Raw genomic sequence first — 6827 nt, 5'->3', positions numbered from 1 at the left:
CCTGTGCTTTCCATTCAGTGACAGTTTAGCTGGGAAAAAAAGATGGCGTCTAGAAGTTGCGTTTGCGGATCAGTTTGTGTGTAAATGTACGTTTTACCAACATATTCCACTTCTGATATCCTTTCAAGTGAGAAATCACTACTGTAGTATAAGATTAAATATGTGTTTAGTTATCACCAGAGCTCTCTCTATTTAGCTGTAGATCATTAAACTGTTTCACTGCCTTAGAAGTCTATCCGAAATTAGTTTTGTGAGGTGCTTTCATGCACAAAACGCTGCCTGCAGAGTCAGTCATTGTCTGATGAGGCAGCGAGGCAACGAGTCCGCTGCCTAGGTTTTCGGATGCAGCCGTTCACTGTCATGTCCTGTCATGCACTTCCTGGTTTGTCATGTGATCCTGTCATGCGCTCACTTGTCTTGTTCTGATGTGTCATTGGTTTATTGGTTGATCATTGTTCACAGGTGTGTCTTGTCTAGTCCTCAGTCTTTGTGTATTTTATGCTGCCTTCACGTGCTATCGGAATTATCGTAAATACGAGTTTTCGAGGTAAAAATTGCACATGAACGCCCTCTGATGTTGTGTTTACCACTGGGAAGTCCGGAAATAATTTTGATACCCAAGTTCCCGAGATGGGCGTGGCATAACTGTTAAAACATGGCAGATGGGAGACGAATTTCTGCTGTGGCAGGTGTTTTATTCGTTTTTTCCCCACAACAATTTCATTGTCTTGTCGTTAAAGTAGTGCATATTTACATAAATTAAAAATCATTTCAAGCATATTATTTATTTTAAAAACATCGAAAATCGCATCTAGTTGACCATTATTCCAGCAGAGTGAGCAAGCTGACTATCTAGTGTGGTAGCTATACAAAAGGATCATGTAGGGCTGAAAACTATTGCCATTTTAGTCTTTAAGCAGCCTTTATTGTCTACATTATGCCTTTATTGTGAATGTGATTATAAACAATATGCTTTCATGTGGTGCTGCTATGTTTGCCAGTGATTCTGTGATTTTCTGGGACTGGGAAATGACTGAAATGGTTATAGTGTTAAAATAACATTTTCCAAAGACGCACAAAAGTATGAACCTGGCGTCCTTCCTTCTTTCCGACAACAAAGCACCTGAACACAACAACTCGTAATCACGACTTCTGAAGTGGGAAGTAGGAAACTTCCGATAGTACGTGAAGGCAGCGTAAGCCCTCATGCTTGTCATGTATCTTTTTCTGTTATTGTGAATAAATATGTACCCGTTTGCTGGTGTTGGTTTCTGTTTAGATTCATGCCAAGCCATGCCTTTTGTTTGTGTTTGGATTTAAGTTTGTGAGTTAGGTTTAGTCATTTTTAGCAAGCATGTTTGTTCTGCACTGATAATGAATCTATTTTGTATTTGTTTCTCAATAGAATTGTGTTCTTTTTTCTTTATTATAAACTGTATGCAGGAGGACATTCGCAGTGATGCCGCTGAACACATGGAGAGGATCCAGTCGATGTGTGAATGAGCATTAAGGAGAAGTGACCATTCTGTTTCAGCTGGACTATGCATGTGCTCGTCATTAATGTTAGTTATGCCACTGTTGGCTGCAGACGTTTAGTTGAACCATACAAGGTTAATTCTACAGTTATTGTAAATTTATACTAAATGTACCTTAACTACTAGTCAGTTGATGTGAAGTTCATTGTGAATGTTGACATAAACTTTTCAAGTTAATTGTATTGATTTGTGATAAAAGTATTTGATGCAGAGAAAATGATTAATTTATTTGGTAGCACTTTAAAAAGCAACATTTACATAATAGAAGTGAGTAATATAAACAGACATTATAAAATCTCATTACTTCAAACCGTAAATATTACAGATTTATAAAATGTACTTGATATTTTCACAACAGTGGTGTTCCTTTTAAAATTACATTCACTTAACTACTTTTAATAAATACAACCTGCTAAGTTAAATATAATTAAGTAACATTTACTTGTCTTTGCAAATGTTACATTAAGTACATTTTACCTGATACTGGCAAGTACTTGATATCAGCAGTAAAATGTACTAAGAAAAATTGAGTGCAAATTGTTACTGATTTTATTAAGTAAATCCTACAAGCTGTTTACAGGTCCCTCTCAAAAAATTAGCATATTGTGATAAAGTTCATTATTTTCCATAATGTAATGATAACTGTCATAAACTGTCATATATTTTAGATTCATTGCACACCAACTGAAATATTTCAGGTCTTTTATTGTTTTAATACTGATGATTTTGGCATACAGCTCATGAAAACCCAAAAGTCCTGTCTCAAAAAATTAGCATATCATGAAAAGGTTCTATAAACGAGCTATTAACCTAATCTGAATCAACTAATTAACTCTAAACACCTGCAAAAGACTCCTGAGGCTTTTAAAAACTCCCAGCCTGGTTCATTACTCAAAACCACAATCATGGGTAAGACTGCCGACCTGACTGCTGTCCAGAAGGCCATCATTGACTCCCTCAAGCGAGAGGGTAAGACACAGAAAGACATTTCTGAACGAATAGGCTGTTCCCAGAGTGCTGTATCAAGGCACCTCAGTGGGATGTCTGTGGGAAGGAAAAAGTGTGGCAAAAAACGCTGCACAATGAGAAGAGGTGACCGGACCCTGAGGAAGATTGTGGAGAAGGACCGATTCCAGACCTTGGGGGACCTGCGGAAGCAGTGGACTGAGTCTGGAGTAGAAACATCCAGAGCCACCGTGCACAGGCGTGTGCAGGAAATGGGCTACAGGTGCCGCATTCCCCAGGTCAAGCCACTTTGGGCTACAGAGAAGCAGCACTGGACTGTTGCTCAGTGGTCCAAAGTGCTTTTTTCGGATGAAAGCAAAATTTGCATGTCATTCGGAAATCAAGGTGCCAGAGTCTGGAGGAAGACTGGGGAGAAGGAAATGAAGTCCAGTGTCAAGTACCCGCAGTCAGTGATGGTCTGGGGTGCCATGTCAGCTGCTGGTGTTGGTCCACTGTGTTTTATCAAGGGTAGGGTCAATGCAGCGAGCTATCAGGAGATTTTGGAGCACTTCATGCTTCCATCTGCTGAAAAGCTTTATGGAGATGAAGATTTCTTTTTTCAGCACGACCTGGCACCTGCTCACAGTGCCAAAACCACTGGTAAATGGTTTACTGACCATGGTATTACTGTGCTCAATTGGCCTGCCAACTATCCTGACCTGAACCCCATAGAGAATCTGTGGGATATTGTGAAGAGAAAGTTGAGAGACGCAAGACCCAACACTCTGGATGAGCTTAAGGCCGCTATCGAAGCATCCTGGGCCTCCAGAACACCTCAGCAGTGCCACTGGCTGATCGCCTCCATGCCACGCCGCATTGAAGCAGTCATTTCTACAAAAGGATTCCCGACCAAGTATTGAGTGCATAACTGAACATAATTATTTGGATTTTGCTAATTTTTTGAGGTTTTTGGGTTTTCATGAGCTGTATGCCAAAATCATCAGTATTAAAACAATAAAAGAACTGAAATATTTCAGTTGGTGTGCAATGAATCTAAAATATATGAAAGTTTAATTTGTATCATTACATTATGGAAAATAATGAACTTTATCACAATATGTTATTTTTTTTAGAAGAACCTATATATATATATATATATATATATATATATAGTTACAGACTCTGCTCAACGCCCTTTAGCTTAAAGCTACACTATGTACTTTAAAATGTGTGTACTACACTGTGTACACTGTAGCTTTAAAATAAGGTAGTCTATCTTTATTATTGTAACCTGCGAATTTCCTTAATTATAAATAAACAGTTCTGACTTGATTCTAATTGGCTGAGCCGCGTTCGAAGCCATTGTGAAATATCCCAAAATAAATTAATTTATGGTTAAATTCCATTAACTTGAAATGAATAATCATTACATGTTATAATGGAATAATTGATTAAGGATTATTCAATTAAAATATGTAGGCCTAATGGTTCATTTTTGAGTGTACTCAACCCTGCGAATGCAAGAATTAAATTAAATCATCATATTTATGATTAATTAAGTTAATGAGCCAGATTGCCACGTTGCTTGGCAGCAACCATGTTGACTTACAGTTTGGCTACTAAACATTGTTTATTCTAAAAGCTATTTCTTAAACATTTTGTCATATTATTGTTACCACCGTTTCCCATAAACAGTTGAAGGGGATTTAAAGAATCTTTTAAAAACACTAATATGCTGCTGCAATGAGGGCGTATTGTGTGGAGGAGGAAATTGTGTTACAGTTTGAAGGGTACTTTTTATTATGAGTGCTGTGTTTTATTATTATCATTTTAGATTAATCTGTTTGATTAGTTATTATAACGATTCTAGTGCCACTAAAATGACACTTGAGTGAATCTCTAGCGGGGCTTTACATAATGTGAAGCCCAGTCTTTGAAATGCTGTGCAAGTCTGACCTCTGCTGGTCAAACCGAATATAGCAATTACTATATTACTGTTATAGCCAATCAGATATTGAGAATTCATGTTTATTAATGCAAGAGAAACTGCAACTGAAGCTAAGAATGTTACTCAAATCTTTTAACATTTAACATGTAAATGATTTCATAAAATAGTATGTGAAAGTCACACAGCTATGTTTGTGGCAAAAGCCAACAATATGTTGAATGGGTCAAAATGATTGATTTTTCTTTATGCAAAAAATCATTAGGATATTAAGTAAGATCATGAATAATTTTTTTTTTAAAATTGTCTACTGTAAATGTATCAAAAAGTAATATGCATTGCTAAGGACTTCAGATTTTATTCAGCACCCTCAGATTATAATTAATGGAAATTTTATTTATACAGCTTTCAGATGATGCATAAAAATACAATAACTGACCCTTATGATTTTGTCGTCCAGGGTAACAAATATTTTGGGATTTTGTGAAGAAATGTCAAAATGGCCTTCATATGTGAACATGCATTCACTCTAACCAATCACAGAAATCTTCCTGGATTTATACTTTTCAAAAAACATAATTTATAGGATTTATAAGCTGTTTTCCCCGGGGAGACTGACCAAAAAATTTCCCCACAAGGTCAAAGATTCCTGATATCGCCATCTTTGTGGGGAGATGTCTTCATACCTGAACCACAGAGTAATCAAAATCTTCATTTCTTTCATGAAAATGGTATAGTCAGAAGTGTTACAATTCACATATCATCACATAAAAGAGAAAAATAGACCCTTTTGGCAGATCCTTTTGCAATCTTGTCACATCATTTTCAGTAGCTAGCTATACTCTGACCCGGTATTTTTTTCTTTCTTTTTTTTCTTCTTTTTTGTCATGAGGGAATGTAAAAACCTTAACATAAAATACAAAGGACTTTTTTATGAATTTCAGGCTGAATCCGAAATTGCCCATATACTCTCAAATAGGGCATTATTTGAGGCGACAGCCATTTGTAGTGGTGTCAGAAACCAATGGAGGACGTTATCAAGTGTACTTATGCTCTCCCATATTCCACCGCGATAACGAGTGTATAGCCGTAGTACACTCAGCAACTGTTCGAACTCGCTCACTCGTTTTATTCACTCCTTTAAGTGAACAGTATTAGTGGGCTAATGTAGAGAATAATGATTGAGGGTTTAGGGGGCCCTTGATTTGAAAAAAAGCCAATTTTATATATAGGCTAGCCTATATAGGCTTATATAGAAGGCTTTATGAAGACAAGAGTTTGAAAATTAGTCTGGGGTGGGGTGTTGAGAATTGGGGTATATTAACACCCACAAATGCAACTTACACTATATATACTGTCAGCGGTGTAGCACCAAATTTTGGGCCCTGGGTACAAACCATCTTGCTGGGCCTTCTAACTGACTTCTAAGGCCCCCCCCCCTGCCTCGGGCCCTGGTTACTTGGTACCCAAGTATCCTTTATCCCCCCAGTCCAACGCCCCTGTATACTGTAGCCCAAATTGTAAAATAGACACAGATGTTTGTGAAAGATGTTTTCTTTTATATAATGTTGTGTGTGTGTGTGTGTGTGTGTGTGTGTGTGTGTGTGTGTGTGTGTGTGTGTGTGTGTGTGTGTGTGTGTGTGTGTGTGTGTGTGTGTGTGTGTGTGTGTGTTCATAAGGATAGTAAAACCTGAGATCACGTACATTATGGGGACCAGCCAGCGGTCCCCACTTTTCAAAAGGCTTATAAATCAGAAGGGTAGATGGGTAAGTTTAGGGGCAGCGGGGCAGTGTAGGCGGATATAATATACAGTTTGTAAGGTATAAAAACCATTACGTCTATGGAGAATCCCCACAAAGTAAACCAGACGTGTGTGTGTTCACTCTTTGGCTCACTGAAATCACAAAATAGCAAAGTAGATATAGATAGTATTTAATCAGTGCAAAAGCAAAAGGGAAATGAATGTTGGATGACTATACTCTGTACAACACGCATTACCTTTCCCTTGAAGGCTATAGCTGTATCCTCCTGTGGCCAAGGTAATCCACCATCTAAGGACTCTCTCCTCGTCCAGCTTAATTTTTGATGAACATGCATAATCGCCAGTTATGTGAGCCTTTCACTAGATATGGAAGATCTGATCCATGTTTTGAGCCTTTCACATTCACAGGTTGTCACAGGAAACGTTAGAAAGATTTGCAGAGTTTCCAATGCGGAAGCAAGCAGCACCCCATCTTCAGAGTGAAACTTGTGCCTCCACAGCATTCTGTTTCCTGCTCTGTGTTTGGGTAGGTATGTCCTTATGGTACCACTTTACCATCCTTTCTCCTTCTTCACAAACTCAACACACAAAAGTATCCAAGATGCTTTAAAAACCCACCTGCAAAGCTACAGCACTGTG

This window comes from Pseudorasbora parva, chromosome 19, assembly GCF_024679245.1.
Source record: "Pseudorasbora parva isolate DD20220531a chromosome 19, ASM2467924v1, whole genome shotgun sequence".
NCBI lineage: Eukaryota > Metazoa > Chordata > Actinopteri > Cypriniformes > Gobionidae > Pseudorasbora > Pseudorasbora parva.
The sequence above is the reverse complement of the archived record's forward strand: the minus strand, read 5'-3'. Positions refer to the sequence as shown.